The following is a 17,132-nucleotide window of genomic DNA, read 5'->3' as shown; positions in this document are numbered from 1 at the left end:
TTGGTCGCACCGCAGCCCCGCCTGCAGGCTGCCCGGTGGGCATGTCAGCGGGCACTCCCACCCTCCCCTCCACCCCCCGCTCCACCTTCTTGCGCGTCTCACTTTGGAGACAAATCTTCTACACCGATCTGAACTGCCACATCATTTATTCCCTCGCCTTCCCCCCACCCTTTTCTTCTTTTTCATTTTTGTCCTTCCTTTTCTGCTCTGCTGACAGTTGAGGCTTTCCGGTTTTGCCATCTTCCCGTGAACCTGCACTCGATAAATGCAGGTGTACGCTGGGTTTCCCCAGTTGCTCTTCACAAGAAGCTTGATATATGAAAAGGCTCTGCGAAGCGGCGCGTTCTGTGAAGAAAAGCGGGAGAAGGAAGCGGAGGCGTTAAGAGTGACAGTGCAATCAAGGTCTCTCCCCCTGCCAGCCCTGTTCCTGCTCAGGAACAAGCTCCCAAAAGTGGGTGGGAGCAGCTGTGGACACGTGAGGCTCCCTGCTGGTACCGGGGCTGCTGGGGAGGCTGGGGACACGGGGAGGGGGAAGGCAGCTGGCATCCTCTGCATGCCAGCCCGGCTGGGGCTGCATCTCTCTTCCCTCTGCCCCTTTTCCTCTGCTGCTTGCTCCCTGCTAACAGAGAGGCTGGGGAGGTGCTCCTATGCGTGGGGCAGCTGGTGTGCAACCCCACCATGCTCCCGCTCTCCGCTCTGCCTGCCTTCCTCCTGGCAGGCGTGAGAGCACCGGCAGAGAAGGGGCATGCTATGCGGGGAGGAGAGGGCACTGTCCAGCTTGCCAGCAGGCCACAGGATGGAGCGACGGTGCTGCCCGATGGCTTTCGCCACCAGGCGTCCCTGTTTCTCCACGGCACAAAGGCGTTGCTTTGGTGGGGTGGCCGCGTGTGCAGCTGGCTCTGCTGAAGGCAGCGGCTGCAGCCAGGGATCTCTCAGGACTCGTGCTCCCACGCGCGCGACCCTGCCCTTGCTATCCTTTTGCTACCGCCACCGCGCGCTACTCAGCCCTCCCAACCCCGCCAGGTCTCTCTCAGCGGTGGTCCGGGCCCCTGTGCCCGGGGAGAAAGCATTCACGCTCTTCCTCCCATGGACGTGCAGGCAAAGCTCTTCCGCTCCCTGGCATCTTGCTCCCGTGCATGGACCGTACCTTCAGCGGGAAGGTCTGAATGGCCTCTTTTGCCACGTCATACATGAACGTCCCAAGGAGAGCTTCCTCTTCCCCGTCCGCATCCACTCCCTCAGGGGTAAAGCACAAGGAGAGCAGCTCAGACTCGGCCCGCCAAAGAGGGAACGTACGCGCTGGATCAGCCCTGTTATCTACCCAGCCTCTCCTGGGGCTCTAGCAGTAGTCTAGAGCTGGTTAGGGTGGAGCTCAGTCTCCGCCTTGAGTTTTGGTCAAGAACCCTGAGGTGCTTTGGCCAGAATAAGTAAGTCTTGAGAAGGATGAAGCGTCTAGAGCCCTTGAAGTACCCCGCTAGGGCACGGCAGCGCTCAGGAGAGAGCAGGACACGAACCTCAGAGGGTGTGCAAAAGCAAGCAAGTCCCTGTCATGGCTTTCCCCCCGGGCCAGATCCCCGCCAGAAGCACCCAGCAGAGACTTACAAAGACGGCGATGTCTCTGGGGGCGCTGAAGTCGGTCCCAAACGGAGAGACGTCTTTGGAGGTGTGCTGCACAGTGAGGGCAGTCAGATGGACTCGTGCTGGCAACCTGATGACCGCCTGGCCCCGACGCCCTTGTAAAGGCCAGCAGTTTCCTGGGGAAACATCCGGCTGCAACCAGAACGCGAGAGCAATGACATGTGAGAGAGCGTTGAGGCCAACACAGCTGCTCATGTAGCTTGAAGCATAGGCGCCGGTGTGTCTGTGGGGTCTGTTTCAGCTTGAGAATGAGGCACGCGTGAGGGAATGGACAGGAGCAGGAGGCCGCCTTCCCTGCCTGACAAAGGGGGTGCTCAGTATTACAGAACAGAGGAGAGTACCGGTTATGAAACCATCCGAGTCAGGGCCTTACAGAAACACCTCTCTGCCCAGTGGCTCTGCAGTGCACTGTTCCTCCCACCCCCCCGCAAAGGCACCGTTAGGGATGAGCGTGGAAACGGGGTCACCAGGGAGAAAGTCTTTCACCCAGCTGTGACAGAGGACCGTGGGCAAGATGCAGCAGTTCCGCTCAGTTCAGCTCTGTTCCCCTCCTGAGGGGAACCACTGATTTCTAGCAAGCCCAGCCCTGCGTTCGAGCTTTGGTTTCAGGAACTGTGATCAACACTGTGGGCTTGAGCCACGCCGCTGGACTGAGGGGAGAGCCCCTGAGGTCGGTCCCCAACTTCACAGGAAGGAAGGAAAGAAGGAAACCAGCACTGATGATTTCTGCTACGATACCTGCAAAATAGTATCAGGAGGGTTGGCAGTGCAAAAGAACCGTAAAACCCAGCAGCTCCAGTTCTCTTTGCCGTCGTAGGTCTCGGAAGTTCTCTGCGTGTCAATGGTGGCACCTGCAAGGAGGGGAGAGCAGATGACTGCGAGAGGCCACAGACTAGGAGGACCTGGTGCTCAGACACTATTTCTGACGCCGCCGGCCAGCTCCACGTCTGTCAGTCCTGTCCTCGTCAGCACGCGGTGGGGGTGCCCAGCTGCACAGGGCAATGACGGCACCCAGGTGCCTGCTGACTGCTTCTCTCACAGGGCCGCGAGGAGAAGGTCTGAGGGTGCTGGGAGACAGCAGGCGCCCACGTGAATGACAGCAGACCAAAGCTGAGGGCTTGCTGCGTGGGCAGCAAAGGATGAGCCAGCCACTCTGCCACAGCCTTGCTCTTGGACCCCGTGAAGCATTTAAGCTCCCCCACTTTGGAAAGCAGCGCCTGGAGCCCAGCCTCCTTTGGGGAGTGCTACAGACAAGCGCAGGGCAAGGAGACTGGGCTGCTTGCGTCCGTACCGGAGCTTTTCAGGGCCCAGTCAGACATCTCGACGTAGACTTCCGAAGCCATCTCGGACACGGCCTGGTTCACTTCCTGAACTTCCTGGGAAAGCCATGAGCGAACACAGAAAAGGACCACATCAGCGGGCAGTTCAGCGTGGCTACTAGCGCCCGGAGAGGCAAAGGGTCAGTGTCAGAAACGCGAGGCAAGCCTCGTCCACAGAGCTGAGAGACTCTCTGCTGCTGGCATGAGCCACGAGGACTGACGAAGGGTATCTGTGGCCACGGCCATGGCCACGGCCCCGAGGTGGGTTGACAAGGGTCCCCACATCCTCCTCCCCACCCTCCACGCTCTCCAGGTCAGCCGGGAGACGGGCTCAGGCCCTGCCAGCCATGGCTGGCCCCGTGAGCGTGCCTGGGTCTCTCCACTGCCTCAGGGGCCCGGCCAGAGCAGCCGGCACGCCAAGGGAAGGATGTCGGGAGTCCTCCGCTGCCTGAAGCGGCCCCATCAAACTGGGCCCGGAGAAGGGCCTGCGCAGCGCAGAAGCTCACCCAGCAAGGCTCTGGCAAAGGCTGGCTTGCTGCGCTCAGCAGTCTGAGCCCACCACTAATGCCAAGGAGTGCTTTCTCAGGGGTTCTGCCCAGCCACGCCTCCTTCCCCAAAATGCACGGTCACCTTCGCACTGCTGATCTGCGCCCTCAGTTGAGCCACCTCCTCCAGCAGAAGCTGCATCTTTTGGGTCTGCTCTGCCAGCAAAGCGTGCACATTCCTGCAGGCACAGGAAAGCGGGTCTTGTCAGAGAGCGGCCCATCCTCTCTGCGGAGCGTCTGAGCTCAGCAAGGAGGAGAGACACGTGTGCTTTCCCTGCTTTGCGAGTGCTTCCCTTCCTCACCAGGCTGAGCAAAAGGCAAAGGCAGGAGGGAAGTACGGGAGCCCTGGCTGCTGGGAAAACGAGTGCAGGTAGCACGAGGTCGGCTGACGCTTCTGCACAGACCCAGTTCCAGCTCGGGAAACATCCCTTACCTCAGGGTCTCCGGTTCTGCCGCAAACGCGCATGTCAGCTCCTGAAAGGGAAGAACACTCCCTTAGAGTATCCACTACCGGAGCTGCCGGGGCTTCCCAGGAGAGGCTTCCCTAGGAAGGCACGGCAAACCCTGCTGCTTCTTTGGGTCACCCTGCGTGGAAGCAGAAGAGCCCGTGATTTATCCAGCCACGCTGTCAGCAACGCTCCCTTGCAGGAGGTGCCTGTCCCACAAGAGTCACCGACCTCTATCAGTCCCTTTGCCCGCAATGTCCGCACTGGCAGGGAGGTCCCGCAGTAAACACCAGCTGCAATTCACATCACCAAGAGACAGTTATTTGACTAGGGTTGCTAGTGATCCTGCAGGCGCGTTGTCTCCTCCCTGTTGCCTCGGGGGTGGGGCAGCAGGTTAGCTGAGGAGGTGGGGAACATGGGGTGCAGAGAGAGAGAGAGGACATGCCTCTGACCGGGAGCCATCACCCCAGGCTTCAGGGGGCTGCGCAGCCGTGACCTTCAGGTGTGCTCGGTGCCCCAGAGCTCGTCCCCATTTCCCCTCACTGCTTCAGTGAGCACCGAGACCAGGCTGCATGGGCTAGGAGAGGTACCTCTCCATTGGTCCCCCTGCACGGCCCCTCCGGGAATCCCCGGTTAAGGCTTGGAAATACATACGCCCTTCTCTTGCAGACTGGCAGACTGAGCAAGCCTTTTGGTCCAGTGGCCAGAGCAGCAGCACGGCTGGGAGACTACCGCTCGTGCTGGTAGTCCGAAAGCAAGTCCCAGTCAAGGACATAGGCAGGAAGCACTTGGGCCACGGGAGTTCCCACACATACGGGCCAAAAGGGAAAGCTGGCATCCGGCACAGCCAGGCTGTCGCGCTCAGATGCTTGCTCGTGCAAACTCACCAAGAGCCACTGGGAGCAACAAGAAGATGACTTTCAAGAACCTCTTCCTCTGCGGGGCCATCCTTTGCCTGAAAAAGAGGGAGTCCAGTGGCTGTCAGTGAGCCAAGTCCTTCCTGAGCAAACCCCTTCACAGGTGGATTTCCGTTTTCAGGCCAAAAAGCCACTGTTTTGGAAGCCTGCCGCTGACAGAGAGCTGGCAGAGCAGGGCCCAGGAGGAACACAATGTCTCTCCACACCGTTCAACACTGCCGGCAGCTCTTCCGCAAAGGAAGGGCTCCAGGAGCGCCTTCCGAAAGGGAATAAAAATAATCGCAGGAAGTAAGGAGGTCAAGCAAATGAAGACTGCTTTTCAGAGTCTTTCTGGTGTGGACCTTGCTCTCTCTCTTTTGGCTGAGAAAGCAGGCCTGTTCTCACTTGCGATCACACAGATCTCTCTTAGGGGTGTTTCTCCGCACGGCTGGGAAGCGCAGGAGCCTTGCCTGGCTTTCCTCCCAGAGCCCGCCCAGACCTGCGCGGTCTCTTGCCAGAGCTGGGGAAAACCTTTCCCCTGCGGAGGCGTGGCTCTGCACCCGAGCGTCTGGCTATGCGGCAGTTTGTCCTACCGCGGCCAAAGTTTGGGCCTCCGGCAAGTGCGTGGGAGTGAGACTGCCGAGGGGCTTTGCTCTTGGTTCTCCCTGGGAATGGCCACAGCACGAGCAGCGCCCGAGCATAGGCGGCCAAGCGGGAGCGCTGGGCAGCTGGCTGGGCAACACCCCCTGCTCTCCCCTTTGCTTGCACTGGCCCTCAGACATCTCCGTTCTCCCCCTGTCCGCAGCAGAAACACGTAGTACGTACACGGCGAAGACGCACGTGCTCAGCAGACGTGTCCACAGGGAGGCAAGGGCACCTGCCGGCTGGCCAGCAAGGCTGAAGACTGTCCCTGGGCAAAGAAACCGGAGAAAAGTTAGGCCTGTCTCTTGAGGTCTCTTCTCTAGGATGCCCAGCCACGCGTCTTTCGGCTCCCTGCAGGGAGGCGGGCACCGAGCCCTACGCACTCCCTCCCTGGGGCGAAGAGCAGGGCAGCCTGCACTTCTCCTGCCACTTGTGACATTTGGCCAGAGCTCTGGCACAGTGCAGCTCTCCGACTTCACCCCCGAGGACTTCACAGCAAGCAGCAGTGCTGAGCTTACTTGCAGTTTCTGTGGCCTTCTTGCACCACTTTGCAAGCCCTTGAGTGGCTGAGCTGGGAGTGAACTGCGAAAAGGGTGTCACCAGCTCCACCTCCGTGCAGAGGCTCCTGTGGGAGGGAAAAGAGAGATGCCGGTTGCCCACCGTCGCCATGCTGTGTGAGCGGAGGCCCTTGCCAGCGGTCGTCCTGGGCAAGCTTCCCAGGGGACGTGCCAGCTGCAGCGAGAGAGGGCAGCACAGCTGGGCTGCTTCCAGGGCCCCCCCCTCTACTTTCCCCATCCTTTGCTTTACAGGCCTGCAGTGGGAGAAGAGGAAGCAAGCTGGCAGCAGCAGTCCCCCGCCACGGGAAGGCCACCCGCCAGCGCAGCCCGATTCTCACCCCATGCCTCCCTGCTCCCTGGCACCAGCCTGCCCCTCGGCAGGCACCTCTCGGTGGCCGTTCGCGGAGGAGGCACAGGCTGCTGTCCCCCACCGTGGCCGCCCACCTCTTCCCTGGGCGCTGGCGGTCTCCCGACCCCTCTCCTCCCCGCACAGCTGCTCCCCTCAGCCAGGCAGGACCGCGCCTCAACGTCCAGAGGGGCCCAGTCTCAGGCCCCAGGGGCTTGGCCTCCCCGTGCAGCAAAAGCTCCCCGTGCAGCAGGGCTGGGCTCCGACCCCTGCAGCACGAGGCTACCGCCTCCCCAGAAGCCCAGGCTGCACACTGGCTTTTGGCCGGGAGAGCAAGCCAGGCTTTCAGCCGAGACCCTTCCCCACAGAAGGGGGAGGGGGGGCTTCTCAAGCCACCGGGCTCTTCTTCAGAAGCCTCTGTCAGCTTCCCCATGCTGCTCCACGCCCCACTGGCCGTGTTAGGCCGCGTCCCTGCTACCACCCCAACCTGACGCCCCGGGCAGGAGCAGCCTGCTTCATACCTGCTCGTTTGGCAGCGGCTCGGCCCCGCTGCCTCCCCTGCCGGCTGTTGGTCGGCCGTGTTCTCCAAGGAGACATTTGAGGCCCTTTGGCGTCTTCTCTGGGGTGCCTTTCTCCTCGCCATCTCTGGCCAAAGGCAGGCTCCCCGCTCAGCTCTTCCCCCTCAGCCCCAGCAGTGTGGCCTGCCCAGGCAAAAGCAGCTCCGGCAGCAGCCCCACGCTTCCCCCGCAGCAGGAGCGCGCCTGCCCAGGGCAACAGCCACACGGCAGCTGTGGGCTCCTTGCCCGCGCGCCACAGGGCTGTGCGGGCGGCCAGCTCTGACCTCATAGTGGCGGCTCTGACGTCACAATGGGGCTCCCCAGGGCTGAGCAGGGCGGGGACGCCCTGTGGGCTTCCCTGGGGCAACACGGCTGCCACGCGCCCGGGCACAAACGGAGCCCCAGCAGAGAGTAGTGAGCTCTAGAACGGGGACGTTGATGGGGTGAGGAATGGGGTTTCCGACAGGCCAGTCAGACAGGCTCTCCACACCCATTTTATGGAAAGTATGGGTTAATCAACAAACGCACAGCCGGGTTGCCGCAAAGGTGCTAGCCCAAATTGTTCCATCCGCTCCTCCGGCCCCACTATCGGGAAAGTAACGGAGGAGCTCCCAACCCCCGGCCCCAGGAGCCCCCGAGAGCTGTCCCAAGGAGTGCTGGTCGCACCGCAGCCCCGCCTGCAGGCTGCCCGGTAGGCATGTCAGCGGGCACTCCCACCCTCCCCTCCACCCCCCGCTCCACCTTCTTGCGCGTCTCACTTTGGAGACAAATCTTCTACACCGATCTGAACTGCCACATCATTTATTCCCTCGCCTTCCCCCCGCCCTTTTCTTCTTTTTCATTTTTGTCCTTCCTTTTCTGCTCTGCTGTCAGTTGAGGCTTTCTGGTTTTGCCATCTTCCCGTGAACCTGCACTCGATAAATGCAGGTGTACGCTGGGTTTCCCCAGTTGCTCTTCACAAGAAGAAGAGTCTCTTCTTCTTGAAGGCAGCGGCTGCAGCCAGGGATCTCTCAGGATTCGTGCTCCCACGGGCGCGTCCCTGCCCTTGCTATCCTTTTGCTACCACCACCGCGTGCTACTCAGCCCTCCCAACCCTGCCAGATCTCTCTCGGCAGTGGTCCTGGCCCACTTCTGCAGGTGCTTAGTTGTTACGGGTGGCTGTCTAGCTGATAAGGCAGGTGCAGGAGCGAGGCTTATGCTGTTGTGCTTGTGCTGTCCCAGTTGGCTGAGGTGCTGACATGGCAGACCGGGAACTTGTCTTTTGCTGCTCTTTTGATGTCACTCTTGGCTGTGTACCTTGTTTGGCAGGTGCAGGACCATGGCTTTTGCAGCTGTTTTTATACCATTGCTTGCTTCATCACTGACAGGGCACGCAAGGGGACTCGGCTTCTGCAGGTGCTTGTGATGTCACGGGTGGCTGTCTAGCTTACATGGAAGGCACAGCAACCAGGCTTATACTGCTGTTTTTATGTCACTGATGACTTTGTATGTCATATGGCAAGCGTAGGAACCTGGATTGTACAGCTGTTTATGTCACTGCTAGCTTAATACCTCATAGGACAGCCACCTCTGGGAGGTGGATTAAAGTTATCGCTTTGCTGTACTGTGTAATGCTGGCTTATGGTATGATAAAATTCTTGATCGTGAAATTGTACTCAGCACTGCTGTCATCCCCATACTTTGGGAGCCATCTCACGGAAACTATTAATAATTACACCTTTTACCTCTTCTCCTCAGAACCATTCTACAGGGGAGACCCCTTCCTTCACCTTTCCCTTTTCCTCCAGGCTGATTACAATAGCTCTTGAGAATTTTGAATATCCTTGGGTTGTTCATACAAGCATGTTCCTACTGCTATGTCTCCTGAATGTGTTTCAGGCCTTGTTTAAGGTTAAACAACTATTTGAGAATACCATCCAGAGATCTGCCCCAAGGCTGGAAAGGTATGAGTGGCAGGGTGTGTGGGATAGTATGGGCGGTGGGCGGTGGGCACCTCCAGTGTTTTGGAACTTCACTCCTGAACAGGTGCAGTATCCTGAAAAACGAGTAAAATATTTGGAAGAAGTATGCTGTCACCCTGGCAATTCTAGAGAGACACTGCACTGTGCTGGGGCCTGGCCCATGCCTACCGAGCCCTGTTCAACACTATTCAGTACCCTCAAGGGGAAGAGAAGGTCTCTGGATCTGACGACAAAGTGACAGTCACTGCAGCTACTCCAACCCCTGTGACAGGCACTGTGGCTACTCCAACCCCCCCCATGACAAGCACTGTCGTTTCTCCAATCCCCGCGACAGGCACTGTGGCTGAACCAGGGAACCAACCTGTGCCCGTATCAGTCACCCCTATACACAAGAAGAAATCCTGGAAGGAAAGTCAGCTCGTTTAGAAAGGATTGATGAAAAAGCAAGGCCATCACAAGGGGAGGAAGAGGAAGAGGAAGAACTCATAAATGAGAGGGAAACCACCCGATCCCTATCCCTGAGTGAGCTGTGAGATATGCAAAAAGATTCCAGCCATCGTCCAGGTGAGCACATTGTCACCTGGCTGCTCCGATGCTGGGACAACGGGGCCAGCATCTTCTGCTCAAGGGAGAGGATCTTCTGCTCATTCTTCTGCTCAAGGGAGAGGATATAGAGGGTACACACCATGGGGCACCCTGTGGTTTTACCTGTGTGACCACAGAGAGGATATGAGGAAATGGGATGGAAAACCGACCTCAACCCTAGAGGCACGGGTACGTGAGTCGCAAGGAAAAACAATCACCAAAGGGGGTTCTTCCAGGAAGATTAGTGCTCCAGTTTCCAGTGGGCAGTTCCCCAGACAGAGTAAAAGGGCTGATCTTACTCCTGATTTTAATGAAGAAACTCCTGGCTCGTCTTTACAGGAAGTGGTTAACGAATACTACGACCAGGACTAGAGGGGCCCTGCCTCCAGCCAGGAGGAGGAAAGGGACAACTGGGTGTACTGAACTGTGTGGATTCGATGGCTGGCACATCAGACCCACAGAAGTATAACGCTTTAGTGGACACTGGTGCACACTGTACCCTAATGCCATCAAGCTATACAGGGGCAGAATCTATCCGTATTTCTGGAGTGATAGGGGCATGCCAACAGCTAACTGTATTGGAGGCCAAAGTGAGCCTAACTGGGAATGAGTGGCAAAAGCCCCCCATTGTGATTGGCCCAGAGGCTCCGTGCATCCTTCGCATAGACTACCTCAGGAGAGGGTATTTCAAGGATGCAAAACGGTACTGGTGGGCTTTTGGTACGGCTGCCTTGGAGATGGAGGAAATTAAACAGCTGTCCACCTTGCCCGGTCTCTTGGAGGACCCTTCTGCTGTGAGGTTGCTGAGGGTCAAAGAACAACAGGTGCCTATCTCCAGCACAACGGTGCACCAGCGGCAATATCGCACTGAGTCTCCCCGATTCCTATCCACAAGCTGATTCATCGACTGGAGAGCCAAGAAATGATCAGTAAGACTCGTTCACCTTTTAACAGTCCCATATGGCCAGTGCAACAGTCTAATGGAGAGTGGAGACTAACAGCAGACTCTCGTGGCCTGAATGAAGTCACGCCGCCGCTGAGTGCTGCCGTGCCTGACATGCTGGAACTTCAGTACGAACTGGAGTCAAAAGCAGCCAAATGGTATGCTACACCTGATATTGCTAATGCGTTTTTCTCACTCCCTTTGGCAGCAGAGTGCAGGCCACAGTTTGCTTTCACTTCGAGGGGCGTCCAGTACACTTGGAATCGATTGCCCCAGGGGTGGAAACACAGACCTGCCATTTGCCATGGACTGATCCAGACGGCACTGGAACAGGGTAAAGCTCCAGAACATCTGCAATATATTGAGGACATAATTGTGTGAGGCAATACAGCAGAAGAAGTTTTTGAGAAAGGGAAGAAAATAGTCCAAATCCTCCTGAAAGCCGGTGCACACATAGGTTGTGTGCACTGGACCTCATCTGGATCTTTGGGTGACCGCACATCATCCAGGTCACCATAAATCACTTCCAACACGGCTAATTCCCTCAGGTACTGGATACCTCTCTCCATGGTGGTCCATTTCCCGGGGCGATATACAACATCTTCCTTGAAGGGATATCTTCCCTTCATAGCTGACAGGAGTTGCCTCCAGAGGCTGAGGGCTGGTGCCCCTTTTCCAATCGCTTTGTCAATGCCCCCTTCCCTAGAAATGGATCCCAGCTGCTTGGCTTCCTTACCCTCTAATTCCAGGCTACTGGCCCCACTATCCCAGCATCAGAGCAGCCAGGTGACAATATGCTCGCCTGGACGATGGCTGAAATCTTTTTGCATATCTCGCAGCTCACTCAGGGATAGGGATCGGGTGGTTTCCGTCTCGTTTACAAGTTCTTCCTCTTCCTCTTCCTCTTCCTCTTCCTCTTCCTCTCCCTGTGATGGCCCTGCTCTTTCATCTTCCCTTTCTAAACGAGCTGACTTTCGCTTCCAGGATTTCTTCTTATGTATAGGGGCGACTGATACTGACATGGGTTGATTCCCTGGTTGAATCGCATCATCTGTCGCAGGGGGGACTGGTGTGACTGCAGTGCTTGTAAGAGTTGTCCGGAGCAGCCACAGTGCCTGTCGCAGGGGGAATTGGAGCAGCCGCAGTGCCTGTTGCAGGGGTAATCGGAGCAGCCGCAGTACCTGTTGCAGGGGGAATCGGAGCAGCCGCAGTGCCTGTCACAGGGGTAATCGGAGCAGCTGCAGTGCCTGTCGCAGGGGGAATCGGAGCAGCCGCAGTGCCTGTTGCAGGGGGAATCGGAGCAGCCGCAGTGCCTGTCGCAGCGGGGGCTGCAGTAGCCGCAGTGCCTGTCATTTTGTCACCAGATCCTTGAGGGTTCTGGATAGTGTTGAACAGGGCTCGGTAGGCATGGGCCAGACCCCAGCACATTGCAGTGATTTGTGTCTCTCTAGAATTGGCAGGGTGACGACATACTTTTTCCAAATATTCTACTAATTTTTCAGGATTCTGCACTTGTTCAGGAGTGAAGTTCCAAAACACTGGAGGTGCCCAATAACTTAGGCATTTGCCCATGCTATCCCACACACCCTGCCACTCATAACTATCCGGCCTTGGGGCAGATCTCTGGATGATATTCTTACAATTGCTTACTAATCTTGGACAAGATCAAAACAGTATTCCCAAGTAATACCAATAGAATTATCTTAACTACCCAAGGATGTTCAAGATACTGAAAAGTTACTGTAATGAAGGAGGAAGCATTGTAGAAGAAAGTAGTGAAGGTACAATTCTGCATTTCCTCCATAAAAAACCTCTCAGAGGAAGAGGTAAAATTGCGAATTTTCTCCATAAGGTGATACCCAACATACAATAACGGTTTCAGTACAGCACTTAGATACCAAAATAAACCCAAGGTCACTGTTTTAATAACAAATCTCACAGGCAAAACATCACCAATTAAAGCAGAGCACAGCAAACTGCAAAAACCAACACCGATCTTTAACATGTACAGCAAAAAAATGAGCATGGTGCAGATCAGGTAAACCAATGCTAAGAACAGATGGATCAATATCACATCCAACAACTACCAACAGATCTAAATTCCTTAATACGCTCTGGTTAATCTGTTATTATCTCAAACCCTTCGTGCCCCACGTTGGGCGCCAAAAAGGACTGTCGTGGTTTAGCCCCAGCCGGCAGCTAAGCACCACGCAGCCGCTCACTCACTCCCCCCTGGTGGGATGGGGGAGAGAATCGGAAGAGCAAAAGTAAGAAAACTCGTGGGTTGAGATAAGAACAGTTTAGTAATTGGAACAAAATAATAGTAATAATAATAACGAATTGTAATGAGAATGAAAACAACAAGAGAGAGAGAGAAGAACAAAAATCAAGGGAGGGAAAAGAGAAAACAAAAAAGCGATACAACTGCTCACCACCCACCAACCGACACCCAGCCAGTCCCCAAGCAGCGACCGCTACCCCCCGGCCAGCTCCCCCCAGTTTATATACTGGGCATGACATCATATGGTATGGAATAGCCCCTTGGTCAGTTTGGATCAACAATCCTGGCTGTGCCCCCTCCCATTTCTTGCGCACCTGGCAATGCATGGGAAGCTGAGAAAGTCCTTGACTAGTGTAAACACTGCTTAGCGACAGCCAAAACATCAGCGTGTTATCAATATTATTCTCATACTAAAATCCAAAACACAGCACTATACCAGCTACTAGGAAGAAAATTATCCCAGCCAAAACCAGGACACTACAGAGAGGAAGGACTTTTGCAATGCAATGTATTCATGAAAGGAAAGAATGAAATGAAACAATGAAATGACTGAATGCAGAGAAAGAATGAAATGAAATGAAAAGAAATTCAACAAAATGAAACAATGAAATGAAACGAAATGAAAGAATGAAATGAAAAGAGGAAATGAAATAATGGAATGTATTGAAATGAAATGAAATGCAATGAATGAAATGAAAAAATGAAATTAAATGAAAAGAAACAATGAAATGAAATAATGCAAGAAATGAAAGTATGAAATGAAAGAATGGAATGAATGAATGAATGAAAGAAATGAAAGAATGAAATTAAATGAAACAATGAAATGAAATGAAAGAATGAAGTGAAAGAATGTAATGGAGGAATGAAATGAAATAAAATAAAATGAAGCAATGAAATGACATGAAATTAAATTAAATTAAATGAACGAATGACATGAAAAATGAAATAATGAAATGAAATAATGAAATAAAAGAATGAAACAATGAAAGTATAAGAAAAGAATTATTTCATTTCATTTCATTCTTTCATATCATTTCATTTATTCTATTTCATTCTTTCAGTTCAGTTCAGTTCATTCTTTCATTTAATTTTATTTCATGATTTTATATTATTATTTCATTTCATTTCATAGTTGCATTTCAGTCTTTCATTATTGCATTATTTCATTTCATTGTGTAATTATGTAATTATTTCATGTAATGAAATGAACATGACATGAATGAAATTAAAGGAAATAATGAAATGAAATATAATTAAATGAAATGAAAAGATAGATTGAAATGAAATTAAATGAAGAAGGCAAGGGCAAGGGTGGGAAAGGGAAAGGGAAAGGGACGAATAAATAAAATTAATGAAATTTAATCAAAGAATGAAATTAAATGAAATGAAATAATGAAAGAAAGTATAAAATGAAATTACATGAATCAGAAGACTGGTATGAAATGTAATGAAATGAAATATAATGAAAGAATGAAATGAAATGCAATTCAATGAAAAGAAATAATGAAAAAAGATAAAATGAAGTGAAAGAATGAAATGAATGCAATGAAATGATAGAAGGAAATTCAATGAAAGAAAAAAATTAAGTGAAATGAAATAATTATATCAAATGAAATTAAAAGAAATAATGAAAAGAAATTAAAACATGAAATTAACTGCACTATAAAGAAATAATGAAATAAAACGAATGAAAGAAATGAAACAAGGAAATGAAATTAAGAAATGCAATGCAGGCAAGAGGGCAAAGGGGGAAGGGAAGGGAAGGGAAGGGAAGGGAAGGGAAGGGAAGGGAAGGGAAGGGAAGGGAAGGGAAGGGAAGGGAAGGGAAGGGAAGGGAAGGGAAGGGAAGGGAAGGGAAGGGAAGGGAAGGGAAGGAAAGGAAAGGAAAGGAAAGGAAAGGAAAGGAAAGGAAAGGAAAGGAAAGGAAAGGAAAGGAAAGGAAAGGAAAGGAAAGGAAAGGAAAGGAAAGGAAAGGAAAGGAAAGGAAAGGAAAGGAAAGGAAAGGAAAGGAAAGGAAAGGAAAGGAAAGATAAGATGAAGTGAAATTAAAAAATGAAATCAAATCAAATTTCAGTAAGAATTAACTGAAGTGAAATGAAATGAAGAAATGAAGTGCAAAAATGAAATAAAAAAGTAAATGAAAAAATGAAATAAAAAAATGAAATAAAAAAATGCACTGAAATGAAATGCACTGAGATGAAATATTGAAATAAAACGCATGAATAAAATGAATTAATGAAATGAAAAAATCAAATTAAATGAAGAAATGAAATGAAAGGAAATGAAAGGAAATTATAAAAGGCAATGAAATAAAAGAATGAAATTAAATGAACTGAAAAAATGAAATGAAATCTCATGAAAGAATGAAATGAAAAGGACTGAAATGAAATAATGAAATAATATGAAATGAAAGCAATTAAATCAAACAAGGAAATGTAACAAAAAAATAAGTGAAATTAAAGAATTCAATCAAATGAAATGCAAAGAATGAAATGAAATGAAAGAATTACATGAAATGACATAAAAAAATGAAAGACTGAAATGAAAGATTGAAATGAAATTAAAGAATGTGATAAAATAAAAGAATAAAATGAAATGGAATGAAATGGAATGAAATGGAATGAAGTGAAATAATACATGAAATGGACTGAAATAAATTCATAAAATAAAATGAATGAATGAAATGAAATGAAATGAAATGAAATGAAATGAAAGAATAAAATGAAACGATTGAAAAGAAATTAAAGAATGAAATTAAGTGAAATTAAATGAACAAAATGAAATGTAAGAGTAAAATGAAATGAAATGGATTGACATAATTAAATGAAGTGAAATAAAGAATGAAATGAAATGAAATGAAATGAAATGAAATGAAATGAAATGAAGGAATGATTTTAAATGAAGGATTGAAATGAAAGAAGGAATTGAAAGAATGAAATTAAATGAAATAAATGAAATGAAATTAAAGAATAAATAGAACGAATCTAATGAAAGAATGAAATGAAATTAAGATTTGAAATGAAATGAAATGAAATTAAATTAATTGTTGACATGAAATGAAAGAATGAAATTAAATGAAGTGAAATGAAAGAATTAAATGAAGCTAAATGAAAGAATGAAATTAAATGAAAGAATGAAATTAAATGACAAAATGAAATGAAATAAAAGAATGAAATTAAATGAAATGAAAGAATGAAATTAAATGACAAAATAAAATGAAAAGAAATGACATAGAATTAAATGAAATTAAATGAAAGAATTAAATGAAACAGAATAAAAGAATGCAATGAAATGAAATGAAGAATGAATTTAAATTAAATGAAAGAATGAAATGTAATGAAACAAGGAAATTAACTGAATGAATGAAATGAAATGAAATGAAATGAAATGAAATGAAATGAAATGAAATGAAATGAAATGAAGTGAAATTAAATGAAAGAATGACGTGAAACGAAAGGAAATGAAAGAATGAAAGGAAATGATAGAATGAAGTGAGAGACCCAAATGAAGGAAAATAAAATGAAATGAGAGAATTAAACGAAATGAAAAGAATGAAGGAAATGAAATGAAATTAAAAATACGTGAAATCAGAAAATTAAATCAAATGAAAAGAAAGAATGAAATGAAATATGAAGTGAAACAATGAAATGAAAATGAAATGAAAGGAAATGAAAGGAAATAAAATGAAAGGAAATGAAAGGAAATGAAAGGAAATTAAATAATGAAAGGAAAAATAACAACAACAACAACAACAACAACAACAACAACAATAATAATAATAATAATAATAATAATAATAATAATAACAACAACAACAACAACCATAGAGCCTTTCTTACCTCCAGATCTCGCATGACCTTGTCCATGGAATCTCCTGAATTCTGTTTGTAAGCAACTGCCGGTTTGACAGCATCACTGAAGAGCTGATGAGAAGGAGAATGCTTGTCACTCCAAGTGAGGGGCGCTGGGTTTCTGTCACAGACGGAAACTGTTCCCACACCCCAAGAGAAAAACAGCCCAAACCTCTGCAATGACCTATGGCTACCAGGGCCTGACAAGTACCAAACAGATGTACCAGCCCACTGCCTGCCCTCCCTGCCTGCCACAGTCTCCGTGTCCTTGGGCTGTACAGGGTCTCACGGATGCTGAGCCAAACAGCTGTGTTTTACCTTCACTGCCTTGGTGCCATCTGCAGCAGACACAAAGTAAAAGGGCAAACTGCACTGCGGGCAAAGCTGAAGCTTTTCTGGGTCACCTTCATATCGGCTGGGGGCAAAGAAAGGAGAAGTGGTCAGTAAGACATCGCCGTCGGCCAGATGCCAACATCTGCAGGAGTGGTGGAACAGATGGAGACCAGAGCCCGGCTTCGCTGTCAAGGCCTCCTCGCTGCAAGACAAGGCCAGGAGAGTCCTCCCC

The 17,132-nt window shown here is 50.2% G+C and overlaps 1 long non-coding RNA gene across 1 annotated transcript; it reads right to left on the bottom strand.

Moving 5' to 3' along the window:
- Positions 1 to 216: 216 nt before the first annotated feature.
- Positions 217 to 16,929, bottom strand: LOC142403689 (uncharacterized). The gene is made up of 3 exons (XR_012773676.1): positions 16,886 to 16,929; positions 16,556 to 16,639; positions 217 to 345 (listed from the first exon to the last, which is right to left on the bottom strand). It is a non-coding gene; the product is annotated as an uncharacterized LOC142403689 (long non-coding RNA).
- Positions 16,930 to 17,132: the final 203 nt, after the last annotated feature.

This window comes from Mycteria americana, unplaced genomic scaffold, assembly GCF_035582795.1.
Source record: "Mycteria americana isolate JAX WOST 10 ecotype Jacksonville Zoo and Gardens unplaced genomic scaffold, USCA_MyAme_1.0 Scaffold_42, whole genome shotgun sequence".
Lineage (NCBI taxonomy): Eukaryota > Metazoa > Chordata > Aves > Ciconiiformes > Ciconiidae > Mycteria > Mycteria americana.
The sequence above is the reverse complement of the archived record's forward strand: the minus strand, read 5'-3'. Positions and strand labels throughout refer to the sequence as shown.